The sequence below is a fragment of the Ciconia boyciana genome, chromosome 1 (assembly GCF_034638445.1).
Source record: "Ciconia boyciana chromosome 1, ASM3463844v1, whole genome shotgun sequence".
NCBI classification, from domain to species: Eukaryota; Metazoa; Chordata; class Aves; order Ciconiiformes; family Ciconiidae; genus Ciconia; species Ciconia boyciana.
Genome location: NC_132934.1, coordinates 97470329 through 97488100, shown reverse-complemented (window position 1 = coordinate 97488100; position 17772 = coordinate 97470329). Strand labels below are relative to the sequence as shown.

Here is a 17772-nt window from a genome sequence, read left to right as displayed (position 1 = left end):
GCAGGGCTGCATTGGTGGTCTTAAAGAGACCCTGAGATTGCCCACTGCCTCCCCAGCCTCCAATTGCTACAGCACATTTTGCTTGGGCTGAATGCAGAGACTGGGGTTGACACTGGACATGGATTTCCACATGAAGAAGAGAGAAGTGCAATATATTAAAAGTGAGATCATTAGAGGAGAAGAGTGAGAGGATTTGATGTTTATGCCTCCAGGCAGGGGCAATAGATAATTTTGATGAGTAGTTGTAACCACACAGAAAAACTAAACTGTGATCAGTAATTTGATGGTATGGTAAAATGTTTTGTCGGTAGGGGAGAGCTGGTGCCTGTAATCAATCACTCGATAAACAGAGACAAGCCTGGAAACTGATCAGGACTTTTTGCAGATAGGCAGAGATTTAACCAAAGACAAGGAAGAATCCTTGACTCATTCAGTGTGATTAAATGCAGGTTCATGTATTATCTGCTACAAAGAATATCTGTGACTGTGAAAGATCAGTGGTAGTGAGGCACATGAAATGTCAGCTGCTGCTTTCAGGGAGTTGAGCAAGATCTATTGCCTGGTGATAATTAACTATCCATCAATAAATGATAAGTATTCCAGGAAATCAACATGAGGAAGAAGTTGTTCAAAGGAGAAAAGCAAGTCATTAGAAGGAGCAAACGTACTGGAACATTTACAGGAAATAGATGGCACATCAAAAAGCACAGATCTAATACACATGAAGGTGGTGGAGGGTTGGTAGGAAGATGTCAGAGTTGCAAGCATCTGGCTGGAGGCTGCAAAATGAAAAAATGATGAAAAGAAAACTTCCAAAATAGGCCAGGTTCATTGCACTGCACTGATGGAACTTAACACAGAATCTGTCCCTGTTGCACCAGGCTGACTGTCAGCAGGAATTTAAAGATATTTAAAAAGAACATTTGCCAGCAGAGAGGAAAAAAACCCCAACACTTCAGTTTTTCACAGACAGGCCAATCAGCTCCAGTAGTCCTAACCTCAAGTCCCGCCAGACACTTGTGGGCTTCTCCAGGCAGGCAAGAGCATTTACTAGCAGACGCACCTCCTAGTCAAGCTGCTGGTCTTCCAAGAGCACTAAACCTCCATTAGTCACAGGGAAACTCAGTGTTTCAGTGGGCTTTCCTCTGTTCTGGTAAGTGCCTGATGCATAAGGCTTACTCCAAGATCTTTTTTCTCTTTGTGAGCCTCTACAAAAGCTACCTGGTTACATCAATTTTAAACAGCCCTCATCATTTTCTTTTCTTCTATATGGTTCCTTCTGTGTCTTTGGTGAGCATCTTTCAGGACTAAGCAATTACAGCGAATTACACCAGACCACTAGGTAGTGAGAAAGGTGAATAAACCTTGATGTTTCACCTAACATGGGGATGTGGGGAGGACAGTACCCTTGCCTGCAACGACTGCTCTCTCTTGGTGCAGCTGAGTTTAGGTTACAGGAACTGAGTTTTAGGCCTTCAGTTCAGCAGTGGCAGAGCTGCTTGCAGGTAGAGACAGACTTCCAAAATGTGACAGCAAAGACATGAGAGCAAGAAGGAGTGAACGCTTGGAGTGTCAGGTCTGAGTAACCCTTCTTCTGCTTGAAAAAGGATAGCTCAGATGCAGGATTTCTAAGTTTTGCAGTTATTTCCTGACTCTTTTGATACTGTAGTCATTAGAAGTAGGTGAAAGCAAGTACGAAGTCATTAGAAGTACAGGAGGCACAGTTCTGATGTTTGTTAAAGATACATTTCTAGCCCTGGTGAGGATGAAGGAATGGCTGAAAACAGACATGGGCTGTCTGGCATAGAAATTGAAATGGAGTCCCTGGTCCAGGTAGCAAAGCACCTACTCTCGGCTGTCCGGCTAGCGAGTGTTTTCAGGCTTTCCTTGTGCCATGGCGATCACATAAGGGACATGTGGGAACTCAAATTATTGATGGAAGCAAAGAGCTTAAAGGGAAATAAGACAAATCGTTAGAGAGCCAGGCTTTATTAATCCCACTGCCTGAGGAGTGACTAATTTCATTTTTCAGATATTTAGATTTTTTAAAGACAATCCCTAGTTTTTGGAGGTTTTGAGGTGAGTCTGGAGTATCTAGGAGCAGCAAAACTGGAAAACAGCTCTCTATGGTATTATTATAAAGACAAAGCAGGGAAGAGTACAGCAAAGACTGTGAACATGTAGAAAGAGGGAAGAAGTCCTTAATACGATCTATGTGATGGTAGTTTATTAACACTGCAACCCATCAGCAGAAGCAGATTTCTGATAATAGCATCTGTGTTGTTTCCACGCTGGCCACGTGGATTTTGTTGTCAGAAATCACTGCGCTTCCTGGCATTGTCCTAATTCTCAACTCAAGTACCAAAAGCATAAGGCAGGCTAGTACTTAAGGAAAAAATGCAGGGGTTTCCTGTGAGTGATAGCTAGCCTGGGGCTTTCCCCAGGGCTGGACTGGATTAAATCTTCTGACCCCACTGCCTTGGAAGCTCACTTGGTGGTTGAAAACCTGGAGTTGCGTTTGCAAAGCCTCTCCCATGCTGGCTTGGTGGGTGCCCCAGCAAGCCAGATCCACGGCTCTCCTGAAGGCCCCCAGCCCAGGGTCCACCACCACTCCTGGTGTGGAGTTTTACACCCTTCAAGCCTTGCTCCTTGGCATGTCATTTTCTTGGAGTAGCCCTGACAGTGCTAACAATACTGCAAAACCTTATTCCTGCCTTTCCTTGCGTACTCTGCCTGTGCAAGGCAGTCTCATCCGCCGGTCCTGGTGGTGCTGTCCGGCTGCTGAAGCTCTCTGGGAATTTGCAAGGCAAAACCCCACCCTAGCTACTGGCAACTGTGGTTTTAGGGCAGCAGGCCTCAGTATAGAAATGGCTATCTGAGCTACTGTTTACACTGTGGTAATACAAGGTCTTCTGAGGGGTTTTTTTGTTATCAGGTTTTAACCATGCTAGATGAGGGCACTGTGCAGTTAATTTCTATTCCCTGTACAAAGAGCCAGCTTAGTTCATCTCACACATGTCGATGAGAGATCAGCCTGAATCAAGTTTGTTTTAGCTGTTAAATCACATTTTTCAATTGTTTAAATAGTTCAGACAGAATTTGCACAGTAACATTTTAGCTTTTTATAGCTGTCAAGAAGTAATACAAATAATTACCACCTTCCCTGGTGGGGTTTATCTGATTAAAGTGACATGTCTGCTTATGCAAGATATTTGAATAGAGACATTCAATAAAGTTAGTAACATTTAATTTCCCCTCTCCTCCTCTTTTTCCTTTTTTAAGCTACATTTCATGTTTATTTTAAAGTCTTGTTTTGAGGTTTGGGATATTTTTCTTAAAAGACTTTACATAATGAAACAATTTAGCAGAATATTTTACATGCTTGTAATGAAATATTTCCTTACGGTATAGCAAGGTACTAATGTACCTTGTTCATGCAAAGGAGCACGGCACCTGTCTGCACTAACTGCTGTGGAAATACTGCTGGAGTAAGAGGTGAGCCACGGTGGAAGCCAGAATTGTCTCCAGATTGCAACTCAGAACTGCTGAAGTAAGCAGGAATTAATCTGGAAGCTGCCTGTGGTGTCAAGGCCTTGGTGAACTTGTACAGAAGGCTTTTGTAGCATGTTTTGCTGGTACAAAATTCCCTAGGATTATAGAATAGAATCATAGAATAGTTTAAGTTGGAAAAGACCTTTAAGATCATCAAGTCCAACCGCTAACCTAGCACTGCCAAGTCCACCGCTACAAACCATGTCCCTAAGTGCCACGTTTACACGTCTTTTAAATACCTCCAGGGATGGTGACTCCAGCACTTCCCTGGGCAGCCTGTTCCAGTGCTTGGCAACCCTTTCCTAATATCCAGTCTAAACCGCCCCTGGTGCAACTTGAGGCCGTTTCCTCTTGTTCTATCACTTCTTACCTGGGAGAAGAGACCGACCCCCTCCTGGCTACAGCCTCCTATCAGGTGGCTGTAAAGAGCGAGAAGGTCTCCCCTCAGCCTCCTTTCCTCTGGGCTAAACGACCCCAGTTCCCTCAGCCGCTCCTCATCGGACTTGTGCTCTAGACCCTTCACCAACTTCGGTGCCCTTCTCTGGACACGCTCCAGCACCTCAGCATCTCTCTTGTAGTGAGGGGCCCAAAACTGAACACAGTATTCAAGGTCCAGCCTTGAATATTATATATTCTTGAACACAACTTTACACTGTTTCATCCGTTACCTGGCTTCATATACAGAGACATTTCTTGCAAAAGGCTCGATGCCTGTGTCAGCTTTCAGGGTTTTACTATCATAGATAGTAAAAACGAGGTGTTTAAATTCCAGTCATAGTTTTGACTTAACTCATTTAGACAATGAATTTTCAGGTGCTGTGGCACAAGGATTTGCACCACACTCCTGCAAGAAACAGTAATTCAAACATCTGTCTTAATTAGTCTCTTGGGCTTGTGGTCTTTAGAAGGTCAGATCAGATTGCCACAGTGGTATATTTGACTACAAAATATCTTTCAGGTTATGAACACCAGAAAGCGAAAATGAGCATTTTAGAGTCCCAGGCAACATGCAAGAGCTATGAGACCCATACTTTCTTTTAGTCCTAGCTGGTGTTTATACGCATGGTTTAGCAAGCACTGGCTGATACATCTTGTCTTAGACAAAAAGGCAGATGGCAGACTTGATGCTTGCCCCGGGGAGCCTTGTGTCTCAAATTCCGTTACAGAGGGAAGCTTTGGAAAGGTGAGAAACACATGAGGAAGCCTGTCTGCAGGGCTGAAGGAGCTGGGGCCACCCCTCTCCATACAAAGGGGAGATGCCCACAGGGCTGGCACTGGTGGTGCTGGGGGTCCCTGGAGCTCCCTCTCCCATGGCAGGGGGCTGGGGGGCAGTGCCATTTCATGTGTCCCTGCCTCTTTAAGCTGATGTAAAATACTGCCTAGCTCTCATCTTTTCTATCCTGCTATTAAAATACCCACCAGATCCCCAGCTTCTTTTGTGCTTTATTTCCTCTTTTTATGGTTTTGGTTTAGATGCGACATTTCCCTCAGTTTTGTGAGACTGCTGAAGGTATTTTGCTCCATTTTAAAGCTGTCAGTGGTCTGCGTTTAGATTTCTGTGTAGATTATGTGAGATGAGTGAGGTTGAATGGTTTATAGCTCCTTTCCTCCCTAGTGCTGCCCTGTGCTGTGAATCCTGTAAGCCAACACATTGGTATTTTGCCCATAAAAAGAATTCTATGAAATGCAGCTTCTTATATTACTTTATCGTTACTAATGTTCATTGATTTCTACTAAAAATCCTTCACAAATACTAAAACACTGCTTGGAAAGACACAAACATCCACAACAAAAATGAAAAACAGTATTTCTTTTTATCAACACTATTTCTTTGAATCTGATCCTTGGTTACACTGAAGCCACCTTAAGCTGTTTCAGAGTATTAAAAAAAAGCACCACTCAAAGGGAGTTTAGATATAATTTAATCCTACTTTAAGAACACTTTTCCCTGTCAGTGTAATATGAAGTGGTCTTGGTTTCAATGAGGACCTTCCCCTACTCTTGCAGAGGCTCAGGACACTGAGGGCAGGGCAAACACAGATTTATTTACCACGGATTTTAACTCGGTACATCAAAATACAAAATACTCCTCATTGGCCTACCCTAATAATTCTGCACAACCAAAGAGAGAATCCAGGAGGGCTTCAGTGCAGCACTATAATAAGCAACTGCAGAAACGTTTATCATTCCCAATGGCAAAGATTAAAAAACTCACCATTTATTTCAAAGAGATAAGTATGGCACCTTAACAATTCTGTCTTTTCCTTACTGCAGACATTTCCATTTCAAGCCCTGACAATATTAAGGAAGAGATTTATTGGAGTTCATCACACAGCCTGAATCCTTTGGAGCCAAGGTATTTGTAATGATGTAAAAGTGACAGTGTCAACAGTGATTTAAATCATTTAGTCACTATGATAAATACTGTGTTGCCCTAAAATTTAAGGGATGCGCTGAGAACATAAGTCAGACAGAATAAAAAACACAGTGGCAAAGACAGTGGCAAATGGTTTGGGTTTGCAAAACCCATCGTGACCCAAAAAAAAAGATTGAATGAGAGGAGCTAACGATGAAGTCATAATATCCATGAGATAAATGCTCATGATATCTCATAAGCTCATGAGATAAAGACAGATGTCCTGTGTGAATGCAGTACCTACCTTTATACCTGAAGAAGTCAGCACTGCATTTATCAACAAAGAGCTAGAGTAGAACAGTATGAAGTACAGACAAGATGTTTGATGCTTGCTAGACAGCAACTGCTCTGACCATCATTTTGCTTAATGAAGGTTTGATGTAGATCAACTCTTGTGCAATCTGTTAGATGTAGGCTGGGATAAATTAGAAAGCAAGATATGGAGATGGAGAAAAAAAATAAATCAAACTTCCATCCTAAACTTCTGTGCTTTATACTTAGGTAGGAAGAGATGCAAGAGAATGAGGGAAGGTAGGAGATGTCACTTAAGGTGGCTGAAAGAGAGTAAGAGAATTGATCTGAGAGTGATCAGGGAAATGAACAATGAGGCAACAAAAATGTTAAAAAGAAAAATTGTGATCTCAGGAACCTTGGAGACAGATCTAAATTCAGAAGTCCTCTCCAGAGGCTTAAAGAGAAGAGACACTGAGAAAACAAAGCAGCTAGGTCTCCAACTCGGCACACAAGGTACGAGCAGGTTCTTCTGTAGGACATCACGTCAGGAGCTGGGAGAGCAGGGAAAGAGCAGAGAGGTGAAGTGTCCTCAGCAGCTTGAGAGACCTAATGGCCAAGCTATGCTATACTCAGTCTGTCCAGTATTTCTTCCTGTTCCCTTGGACTTGATTCCCCAAATTTCCTTCCCTCCTTACTAGTGAAACTTCTCACTGTCAACAACATCTAAACAAATCATGGTTCTCCTCAGGGCACATCTCACGTAATTGAAACACACTGTACCAAAATTGTCCTGTGTAAAAAGTCCTCACCAACGTAATTTTGGTTTCTAATTTGTAATTTTTAAAGTGTTGATGTTCAAACATTTCTGTTCACTTTTCAAAGAGGATAAAAAAAAATATTCATGCACTGAACAAGCTGTAGGAAAGTTTGTTATATGAGGTTTGTCAGAAAATTTCTTGTCCTCTTACAAGGTCCAAGTTCTTCAAGGCCAAAGTGTCTTAAATATTTCCTCCTTTTCAGCAAATTAGGAATTAAACTCAGCTCACCTTGGAAAGTTAATTTTCCATCAATTTTGTGTGCAGCTGCCTAAAGTGTGATAGAAAATGCCCTTCAGCAATTTTTATACTTCAGCCAGTCAGTTGTGGTTCTGAAAAAAAAAAAAAAAGATGACAGGCCACAGGGGTGATATAAAAAGTATTTAGAAATGTACTTATAACATGGAGCTGGATGTTATAAGACTCAAAATTAGTAGCTATTTTCACCCAACTTTTTAGATTCAAAAGGAGCACTTAAAAGTGATTGAAAACTGTTGGTTGAATTTGGCATGAAGTCAGTGCGGACAGGAGCAACATAAGAACAACAAATGGCTGTAGGAAAGTTATCCTGAGTGCATTTTCATTACACCTAAGTAGATATATGAGTGCTTGCGTAAGCCTGCAGTGCACATTTGTTGTCAAAAGCATTTCCACACAGTCTGGCTGCGGCGGTCTCAGCCTCCCCTGCAGGGATCACTGACTCAGCGGCAGAGGACAGGGGCTGAGAAGCTGTTTAGGTGAGCATGAGTCAGGTACAGTGGCTAAACATGATAACTTTCTTCATCTCCCCCAAAATAAATAAAAACAAAATCGATTTCTAGGTTGTAGCAAATTGGTATGGTTGAATTGTTTGGAAAACATGCTAGCAATGGCTCAGCTCAGGAGAACTGCCCTGGGAACACTACGGAAGAGCCTTTTTTAGTTTTGTATGGCCATAAACAGGAAATATGCCCTCAGCTTTCAGGGTGTAGTCCTGAAAAGATTTACCCTATGGGAACAGCTTTAACAGAGAAGAACAATTCCCTTAAATGGAACTGTCTGCTACAGTGAATAAAATAAATATCATGTAGGGGTTTTTTTTAAACCAGAAACATAGCTTTTGCCAAATTGTTTTAATTATTAAGGAATTATTTCAGTTGTTAAAGAATTACTTGCTGCCTTGAGCAACATTTGGCAGAAGATGATGTAAGAGGTTTTGGTTTTTTTTTTAAACAGTGAACTGTTCTATTTCAATATCTCTCAGATGAAATGTTATGATTTTCATCTTTCAAAATATTGGTTCACATGTCTAATGGAAGGTTTACAAGGCACAAAATGAAAATTCAGCAGTCAGCAAAAGCTCTGGTGGAGACAGCAGTGGAGGACAAAACTGGGCCTAACTCTTGAGCTTTGTCTGCTACCCTGTTTGTGCCCATCACTGGTATCCAAGAAGAGCAACCAAGAGGCAAGCAAGAAACAAAGCGGTGAAGTGAAGCAACATCAGTTCCCAGTGCTTGTGTCCCCCAGCCAGCAGGCTGGCCGACATGTCAGTGAGTGGGCAGGGTCCTGCTGTAGCCTGAAGATCCTCAGTTGTTTATGGACCCCACGGAAGGGATGCACTCTGCTGGCACAGGCTGCAGCATCTGTGGCCTGCTCCTGTTTGCACAGTGGCTGAGAAACAACTTTTTTGGTGCTCCCTTTTCTGTGCCCCTCTTTCCACTCCTGTTACAGCCGTGAGCAGAGCCCTGCTGGCCCTGAGATCCTGTGGATAAATGGAGTCCCCCAAATTCCTTCTGGCTCCTGCTTTCAAGCAGGAGAGACAAAGAAAGAGATATTGCTGAGATATTGTATGCCATGAAAACACAACAGTAAAGAAGGATAAAAATGTTAAATAAGACAACTAAATGTTTTCTATTACCCAGTGAGAAGTGACAGACTCCCACTTACATCCTGTATAACATTGCTATCTGAGTTGCTGTGTATTTGAAGCAAAGACGGCTGCATCCTGCATCTGCAAATCCCTACCAGGCTGCTTTGCCTTCTTTTTGCTTTTGCATTATTTCCTTAAGACACCTCCTGTTTTTTTACTTCTAACAGCACATTTGTTGATTCTTCAGCGCCTAGAGATTTGACTTTTCGCTTCGGCTGATGGCACTGGTTTGAGTCCGCAGCAGTGGAAAAGCCCGAGCATGAGTCTCGCTGCTTTGCAGCGGTGGCTGTGTGGGGCTGCTCACCAACTGGTGTTACCAGCCAGGGCATGCACGGGCTAGTGAGACAAAACCTGCCTGCTTTTGCACCTCTTCCTGGCCAATGTAACTGTATTTATTTGGGTTAACTTTTGTCTGCCAGCTAATTAAAGCAGATTCAAGTGTTTTGCACTATGGGACCATCCTTTCTCTTTCTACCTTGTGATTTCTGAAGGTATTTTGGGGAACCACAGCTGAAGTTAGGCTCTGAAAGAAATGTTCAGGCCACCAAGAGTTGCAGTGGGAATCGGCTGCTTATGGGCTCTCAAATGGACTTCTCTGTGTGCTGCACCTCTCTTTAGGTACTACCTCTGTTTAAAAATCTGACTCATGCAGCTTTATTTGTCAGGGCAGATGGAGAAGGACAGAAAAGAGATTAGTTTTAGAGCTGGCTTATCCTGAGGTGATAGCTCTTCGAAATGTCAGCACTATTGATGATGGGCCTACTTCACCCACGTAATTAAACACGTCTACTGAAATGTCACTGCTGCCGTCCAGCGATCTGATGGACGGCTCTGCTTGGGGGACGTTCTTAAACAGCACAGCCAAATTGTTGGGATGCTGTGGTCTCCGTCAGATGTCCCCTTGGTTCACAAGTGATGAAATGCTACTGAAGGCAAGGAGGGTTAGTCAGTGTTACATAAAATGATTAGTCTCGGTGTCTAATTGTCCTAACTGCCTCTAATATGGAGTGGATTCACATGACCTTTTCCCACAACTCCCAATTTTCGATACATTCTACTGTGTAAACCTTGTTTTCTTAGCCCTGATTGAGCAATGTACATGGACTCCCTTCAGCAAATGACTGACAAAGGAGATTGTCTCTTTGATTTGATTTGGATTTTATTTATTTACTGAAGGTACAGAAACCTGTTCACTGACACTCAGCAATCTCTTACTCCTCAAGGACGATGATAGGATTTCCTCCTCAACCTGAGTTATACCTTGCCTTGCTGTTCTGCCATGGGAAGGCTAATATAAACTGGCCCAAGGAGATTTCTAACGGGAAGAACTCCCCACTGAATATCAGAAAGTACACAAAGCTCAATATTCAGTTTGGGAAAAGTAGGTCATGAATCTCTCCTCCAGTCATGCTGTACATCTATCTTAAAAGGAAAGAAAAGAAAAAAAAAAGGAAAAAAAAAAAAAGAATCCTTAGCTCTTAGCTTGGCAAGAATTGTTCCAGGAAATGAAAATCTTATAACTGCTGCTGCTTGTCAAAGACCTCATGAAAAAGAAATGGAAGACAGTCACCAAAGGAAACTTGAGATGAGTTGTGGGACCCACTGCTCATTTTCTTTTTCCTTTGCTCTTCGAGGGAATTGCTTTCACCAAGCAGTGCAAAATATCAGGGCGCGTGCAGACAGCTCTCTCCTGGAATTTGTGACAAACTGCTGCGGAGCAGTGTTAGATTCCACTGTTATGTGCAAGATCTGGTTTTGGAGATAGTTTGTAACATTGCAGGCCTATATTGCAAAAAAAAGAATGAGCCATTTCATCTGTCAGTCTCATTAATTATTACACTTTCTAGTATTACTGTTATTTGTTGAGGCCAGTCCATTTTTTCCTAAGCTTTTATTTTTCAAAAATGTAACCCCTTGCCCAGACCCACAAACCTCAGGATGAAATATGTGCAGATTTTTCTTCCCTCAAAAGAAATATGGTATTTGAGTTTTGATCTGCTGTGGTTCTGGGTGAAATATTCCAACTTTCATATAAGAAAACCCAGAGGTGCAAATGGCGTTCCTCCCTACTTCTGCTGTTGGACAGCGATAGCTCTCAGAGGCTTCCCAGCCAAGATGAATGACCTATTGTGGTAGACATCGTCAAACATATAGCAGGAGACTGTGTCTACCACAAAGAGATTATTTTCTAGATGGAGAAGCTGCATAAAGGGCAGCCAAAGGAAAGTATTGTTAGCTATATTTCACGAATAAGGAAACGAGACACAAATGTTAAAGCCTAAAACTCCTCAGATGCATTGAAACCACTGGGAGCTTGGTGGATTATTGCTTGAATAAAGCAACATAACCTATGTCACACAGGAATTCTTTGGCAAAGAACTGAACGGAGATATTGCAGAACCTGTGCTAGACATCAAGAGTCTAGCTTTCTTTTTGAGGAAGAAAAGATAAGAAGGAGTGAAAAATTCTGTCTCTGGGATATTGTGCTGACACACATAAGCAAGCAATTAGAAGGATAAAAGAATACAGTTATTCTGGAAAGTTACTCTGGAAAAAGAGTTTTTATGCCAATATTTGGTGAGGCATGTCATGAAGTAGGCAGAAAATTAATTCCTTGTTTGGGAGTTCTTTAACCTGTCCTGGACCTTACAACGATCAGTGATGCCATGGAAGAGCAGACTGGAAGAGTGTCAGTAGGTTTGCTTCCAAGCCGTTCACTTTGGTTCACTCACTAACCTTGAGTGTGGCTTGAAATTGATACAGGAACTACCAGAACTAAAAGCATGTATTTCTAAAATTTGAACTTCATAGAATTACAGAATGGTTGAGGTTGGAGGGTACCTCCGGAGGTCATCTGGTCCAACTCCCCTGCTCAAGCAGGGCCACCTACAGCCAGTTGCCCAGGACCATGTGCAGACAGCTTTTGAATATCTCCAGGGAGGGAGACTCCACAACTTCTCTGGGCAACCTGTGCCAGTGCTCAGTCACCCTCACAGGAAAAAAGTGTTTCCTGATGTTCGGGGGAACCTCCTGTGCTTCACTTTGTGCCCGTTGCCTCTTGCCCTGTCACTGGGCACTGCTAAAAATAGCCAGGCTCTGTCCTCTTTGCACCCTCCCTTCAGGTATTTATATACTTCAGGACCAATAGGTGACATGCTTGAAGATATTCAATATATGCATCTCTATGCACATATACAGCTGTTTGGAATAGCCTGGGCTTGCCTTTTTTTTTTTTTAATTTTATTTTAATGTTATTTTGGAGGGATATAATTTATGTCAGTGGGAATTATAGGCAGAGGTGTTCTGGGTCAATCTCACAAAGCACTTTACTGCATTTTTAGGTAACCAAATAAATTCACCTTTAAATGCCACATACTGTTAAAAACCTGGCTACAGTCCTGCTGTATGAAGCACTCATGTATAAATATATTGCAGACCGAGAGCAGATTAGAATATGTAGTGTGCAGTGAAGTGCAAGTTATAGCAGAGTACTTAAGACAGACATGAACCTTCACAATACCAGTTTCTCAAACCTGGAGGAAAACAGGTCATTTAAAAAAACCTATTCCATGGGATTATGCTGTGATCCACCTCTCCTCTTTCAGTTTAATGTGTTCCTTTTAATTACCTTTACTAAATTTACATTTGATGAGTATCAGATGCTCTGTTATTACGTTTACCAGCATTTGATTATCTCCTACAATGCTTTTCCAGTCTAGATGTTTTTTCCATTCCACAGTTATATCAAAATGTCTTGGACGTCTGGAACCAAAATGGAGTAAGTTTCAGAAAACATACAAACAAAATACATATCTCTGAAACTTTGAACTAGAGCTTATCTCAGAAAGATTTTTTTTGCTAGGTGGTAAAGGGGAAATGAGATCTGAAATACTGAGGAAACCCTCCATGGAAGAAATGAAAAAAGACATTTTCTTGAACAAGGTAATTACAACTAGATACAGTTAAACCAAATACTTTTGCTATACAGTGTGTGAGTACAGTGACAAACCCAAAGAAAGAACATACTTGGCTACTTGCCGTAGCAATATGATTCTGGTTAATGCCCACTGCTACCTTTTCAGACAATTACAACCACTGACCGTGAAGCAGGGTCTAAATGAAGTCTGAATCCTCCTCTGAATACACCATTCATCTCCTGTAAGAGGCAATGAGTGAAACAGAAGTTTAGTGCATGTGAGGCTCTGTTTAGGTCTTTAAAGCAAGAACACAGAATGAGTAAATTAAGCTGTGGGATTGTTTATTACAAACAGGCTGTTTATCTTAACTTTTCCCAAAGGATTGCATAACCACACATCCTAAAAAACACAGACACACACACAGACGCGTGCGCGCACACACACACACACTTGATTAGACTATAGCCAAACAAATTATAGCATAGTATAAAGAAAGGAGTCACTATAAAGCAAAATATGAATAAACCCTGTTTCATAATAACTAATGGTTTATAGGTAAGCATAAAAGGCCTTTTCCTCTTTTTTTTGTGGCTTTTATTATTTTTTCTGCTGATATTCTGGGAACATAACTTTGAACCACTGCTTTGTAACAAAACTTACTCTTCCCTTAGTCCAGACAAGAGGAGCAGACACAAAGTAGAAAGACTGAAAGCCATCTGCATGGGGAATAGTGCAGAAGATGGAACAGAGAATACAAGGAAAATTATAGAAATAGGAACTACAGATATGGTGAGTGAGTAGGAATGGTATTGATACATCCAAGGAATCACAAGGAATAGAGATACTTACTTTTTCATAATGTACTGAAATGTACATCACAGCCAGGCCCTCTGCTCAGTTCAGCACCTATAGGACCTACAACACCTGCTTGGTATGTATCACCCCAAAACACTCCACCTGTAGAACTCATTCTGCTGAAACTGGGTGATTTTGGTCTAAACCCTTCCAAAAATAGTAAGGATAAAGTTAGAAAAGGCGCTGTGCACTAATGCAAGTTGGGTGGCACCTGTGCCTGTCCCCCCACTGTGGTCTGGAGCAGTTCCCTTTGGGAGAGAGCCTTGAAGTGGCTGGGGCAGTGCTCCTACTGCTCAGCTGCACCCCAGCAGGCTGACTATGGAGAGCAAAAGTCCCCTCTATACAGGGGTTAAAATGAGAGGGGAGAGAGGCAGGGAGTTTTTAGCACCCAGGTGACAGTAGAGGGAGAACATCCTCACATGTCAGGCTTGGGAGAGCAGAGTATCCTCACAGCTCCTCCCTTTGGTACCACTGGAGGAAAGCAAGCTCTTCCTCCTCTTCCAGCAGTCTTTAACTACATACCCCACTCCCCATCCTCCATGCCAGGCTGGGGAGTTTCTGTGTTTTATGGGCAGATCTTTGACAGGGCTCGAGGCTTCACAGTGGATTCAATAAGTCTACATTTCTCCATGCCAAGAACAAAGTGAAAAAATTGTTCTGTGCCTGTCCGTGACACTGTCCTCATGAGCGTGCTGGAATGCTGAGACCAAGGTAGCGTTCCTCTGCAGTGACAGGCGTCCGTCCCACTGATGCCTGTATGAGCCTGGCTCTGGCTTTCACCCACTTCTGCCAGACTTCCTTTGGAAGGAGTGAGTGCGGGCACAAGCACAGCTCTGCAGAGACGTGCTAGTGCCACAGGCTGGGGAAGGAAAAGGAAAGTGAGCACCGACAACCTCCAACTCGTGTCTTCGGTCTTGATTTGTTCTGTGTTCATAGGTGTAAACAGCAAAAGTGTTCACAAAGATTGAAGCGCTTCTTGTTGCTCAAGACATTACTACACTGTCAGTTCCTGAAAGGTTGTCTTATAGCTTACAGATGAAAGTTTCAGGAGCAAGACAATATCCACATGTGCTGGTTTTGTCTGGGATAGAGTTAATTTTCTCTACAGTAGCTAGTATGGGGCGATGTTTTGGATTTGTGCTGAAAACAGTGTTGATAACACACTGATGTTTTAGTTGTTGCTAAGTATTGTTTGCACTGGTCAAGGACTTTTCAGCTTCCCATGCTCTGCCAGGCGCACAGGAAGCTGGGAGGGGGCACAGCCAGGAGAGTTGATCCAAACTGACCAAAGGGCTATTCCATACCATACGGCGTCATGCTCAGTATATAAGTCACTGGGGAAGAAGAAGGAAGGGGGGGACGTTTGGAGTGATGGCATTTGTCTTCCCAAGTAACTGTTACGCGTGATGGAGCCCTGCTTTCCTGGAGATGGCTGAACACCTGCCTGCCCATGGGAAGTGGTGAATGAATTCCTTGCTTTGCTTTGCTTGCGTGTGCGGCTTTTGCTTTACCTATTAAACTGTCTTGATCTCAACCCACGAGTTTTCTCACTTTTACTCTTCCGATTCTCTCCCCCATCCCACCAGGGGGTGTGGGCAAGCGGCTGTGTGGTGCTTAGTTGCCAGCTGGGGCTAAACCATGACAGTCCTTTTTGGCGCCCAACGTGGGGCTCAAAGGGTTTGAGATAACGACAGATTTGATTGGAATGTGCTAGATAGATAGAATTTATAGCTGTTATAGCTGTTTAGCTATTAATCAGCAGGCTTCTGTGCTTGCTTGCCTTACTGTATATTAGAGTCTAGGGCTCGTTAGTGGCTGCTTTTTTGCTTTTGCTGCTTGCCGTGCTGCTGTGCTGCTGATCATCTGACTCTGCTGTGCCTGGGAACATTCTGATAACAGCAGTGGCCATGCACCTGAGCTGGCAGATGGCCAGGGCATCGCTGTTTCTGTGCTGCTGTACTGGACAGGCTGGAACTCCGGTGTGAACTCGAGTCCAAGGGACTGTGACCTGTGGATGAGTCCACATGGGAGCAGGACACCCCAAAGCATCTGTGCCCATGGATAAGCCCATGCCAGAGCAGGCATATCTTGAAACATCTGTGGCCATGGTTATGTCTGTGCTCCAGCAGGTATACCTCTGAAGGGATTGTGGCCCAAGGACAAGTCCACGCTGGAGAAGGTACACCTTGAAGCATCTGTGGCTGTGCGTAAGTCCATGCTGCAGCAGGTACACCTTGAAGCATCAGTGGCTTTGCATGAGGTCATGCTGGAGCACCTCAAAGGGTGAGGCCATGGATAAGCCCAGGACAGAGCACAAACAGCCCTGGAGGGACTGCAGTCTGTGGGTAAGTCCAAGCCAGAGCAGGGGCAAGGGGAGGAGTTTATTGCAATGTTAAACCCAATGGTCTGGTCCAAAGGGACCAGGGGTGGAGATTGTAATGGAAATACCTTTAAATTGTTGTAACCCATGATTTGAGTTGCGTGCTATAGGAATTACCATAGCAGGAACCACCTGAACCAATGGAGGACAAGCCTTACAAGAAGCAGTGCAAGTGCAGCCGTGACCCAACCTGAGCTGGCTTTGGTGCCCAGTAACTCCACGCAACACATCACCTCTGCTGTCCTGAGTGGCCACCATAACAGATGGAGCCCAAAGGCATGGACTAAATGAACTCAGTGGACATTTTGTGGACATTCCTGGACATTTTATAGACGTTTTACAAGGGTGGTCCATAGACTAAGGGAATGATATCTGTGTGTTATATCAAAGGATGGGAAGGGTGATGGTGGGTAATAAGCATGTATTGGATAGTGTGAGACCTGAGCATGACATAAATGGTATAGAATAAGGGGTGGAGAATGTGCTGGTTTTGGCTGGGATAGAGTTAATTTTCTTTAGAGTAGCTAGTATGGGCTATGTTTTGGATCTGTACTGAAAACTGCCAGCTGGGGTTAAACCACGACACCACATCATCTCTGCACATCTACTGTGTAATATATTTATTTGCAACCTTTCTATTCACTTGGCTTTACACAGGCTATTTAAGTTATTTGGGTCATAGGTTCTCAGGATATTATATAACATGGAGCTTTTTTGGACACTTTCTTTCTGCTCGTCTTTAATTCCCAGTAGCAAGTGACTATCATCCCTGTGGCAACTGCAGTGATGTTTATATAGAAAAATATTAGAAAAATCCTTAATACTTAGCTTCCTGCAGACCACTCCAGCAGCTGAATAAAAGGAGTCAACATCCCAGGACCAGACAGTTTTCCACAGACCACCTGCATGTGCTAACGTAGGTTTCGGTAGATAAAGAGCAAAGATTTGCAAGGTTGCAAAATGCTAAGCTGAAGGAAGAATACAACATGTGTGCTTTTGTGAGTCCCTGCAGTGTGTAGACATTTAGATAAAAGAGAATGTATTTAGGGGAATTAATTATTTCTCATGAGGTGAAAGAAAGAGAGAGTTTCAGACACCTAGTAGGGAAGAGTAACCTGCAGGTGAAAGAAGGCAAGCCCACACTTCCTGGGCTTCAAAAGTTACATTGCTCCTTCCAAAACTCAAATTATGGTGGGGGTAGAGCTCACTGTCATGACTTAAGTTTGAAACCACAAGCACATTTGGACATTGAAGAAAATACTGATGTATTGGTTCTGCTGTGACTTCCTCTGAAAAAGAACAGGAGCCATCCGTTCACTTCACTCAGAAGACAACTCCTTGAGTGATTTTCTGTGACACCAGAGATCAGAAATCACTATTGGATTCCTGTGCTTTCAGCATTTAATTTCTGTGTTTCAGGGAAGCTCAACTAACCATTTCTTTATCCATGCCTTTATTTTACTTGTAGCTGGTGTTTCCTGTTGCCTGAAGTAGAGATCTCACCCATCAGTTCATCTCTTTGTTATCATTTGTGAACATAAGAAAGAATAATTGATGGCATTGCTGTATAATCCTACATTTAACAATTTCCTGAGGGTTAAAGGCTTTTCTCTCTATTGCTTTAGAGATAAAAAAAAATCCCGTAGGCTCAGGTCATAATTGAAAACACACTACTTTCAATAAAGATTAAAGCA

At 42.9% G+C, this 17772-nt stretch overlaps 1 long non-coding RNA gene across 3 annotated transcripts; it reads left to right on the top strand.

Annotated features, from left to right (window-relative positions):
- Positions 1-1042: 1042 nt before the first annotated feature.
- On the top strand, positions 1043-17169 carry LOC140647051 (uncharacterized). 3 transcript variants are annotated; one of them, XR_012040645.1, is made up of 6 exons: positions 1043-1153; positions 5827-5908; positions 12789-12868; positions 13515-13632; positions 15828-16043; positions 16176-17169. It is a non-coding gene; the product is annotated as an uncharacterized lncRNA (long non-coding RNA). The 3 variants fall into 3 exon arrangements; XR_012040647.1 differs by having other exon boundaries at positions 15825-16043; XR_012040648.1 differs by lacking the exons at positions 12789-12868; positions 13515-13632 and having other exon boundaries at positions 15825-16043.
- Positions 17170-17772: the final 603 nt, after the last annotated feature.